The sequence below is a fragment of the Centruroides sculpturatus genome, unplaced genomic scaffold (genome assembly GCF_000671375.1).
Source record: "Centruroides sculpturatus isolate CEXI.00-Female unplaced genomic scaffold, Cexi_2.0 scaffold3939, whole genome shotgun sequence".
Classification (NCBI taxonomy): domain Eukaryota; kingdom Metazoa; phylum Arthropoda; class Arachnida; order Scorpiones; family Buthidae; genus Centruroides; species Centruroides sculpturatus.
In genome coordinates, this window is record NW_019388114.1 from 6,766 (window position 1) to 8,203 (window position 1,438).

Genomic DNA, 1,438 nt, shown 5'->3' on the forward strand with positions numbered 1-1,438 from the left:
GGTTCGATTATATAACGATTGTAAACGTTCCAGAAAATTGATCAAACTGAAAATAGTTCGTTTGATTTTCAGCAATTCCCATCATTCTCAGCGGTAGGTGTTATATAACAATCACTATGGTTGTTGAAATACTGAATATAAATGGGGTTTGCTTGCAAAATCCACATGGGCGAAGTCACAGGTAACAGCTAGTTAATATAATATTTCTGAAACTATTAGATTCTTTAATTAATTTGTTGAATTTTCAGAAACTCATTCTTTCAAATACTAACCTATCAATTACTTCATAAGCTTCTTCTGTACCAAGAATACAAAGAGCATTGACTGCAGCATATGTGGGTGCCAGATGACTCTGCTGTCCAGGTCCACCTGCCAAAAATAATTAAATTTAAATTAAAAAGTTAGAAAAAATAGAATAGATCTAGCAAATTTAAATTAGATGCAAATAATATATGGAGTATTGTATAAACTGGTTGCAAATACAGTGGATGCCACTTGCCATATTGCATATAAATATTAACTGAATAAAAATGCTTCTATTGATAAGTTATTATTTATGTATCAAAATATTATTAAGAAATAATTAAAATTGAATTCTGATATTTTGCACAAGATATTGCATAAATACGGAATCACGGGAGTTATTTCAATCTTTGCTTATTCTTTTACAGATAAAACATGCTGCCAAGTAGAGAGGAAAGACAGTTATTTTTATGGTTGGGACCTGAAGTCGGTGTGAACTCACCAAAGAGTTTAATGCGATGCATCCAGATTTCCTGCCAATTGTGTGGCGGTCTGTATACAGCTCTTTAAACTCTTCGGCAACTTCACACTGATTGTAAGTCTCCACTAAAAACATAATTGTTCCTCTTTACTCAACACCACACTTTACCTGTAAAAAGAATAAACAAAGTTCTACATAAATCCTATGGTTCCAGCCTTACAAAACATCCTGTACATTAAGTTTAGTGATATGTTTGTTGAGTTATATTTAAAATTTTTGTGGTTTATAAATTTTTTACACTTTTCTATATATTTTCCCTTGTTTAGCTTTCAATAAAGCCAAATAACAATTATTTCATATAATATAATATGTTTTATGTTACAATTATTTAATTAAATTATTATATAAATAATCCATTTATAAAATCTATTAAAATATTAGCTACAAAATAAAAGAAATTATACTAAAAAACATTTAATGATGATAAATTACCTCCAAATCCACCATCTGGTTGCTGACATCTTGCTAAAAACTGAATAATACTGTAAAATAATGTTTTCGATTACTTATACAGAAATTTATATAACAAAACTTAATATAATCCGTACCAATGTTGACATATATACAGGCATACCTCGACTTACGTCGTTTCGAGTTACGTCGTTCCCGATTATATGTCGCTTGTTAAAAAAGTATATGGAAAAATAAAAATCA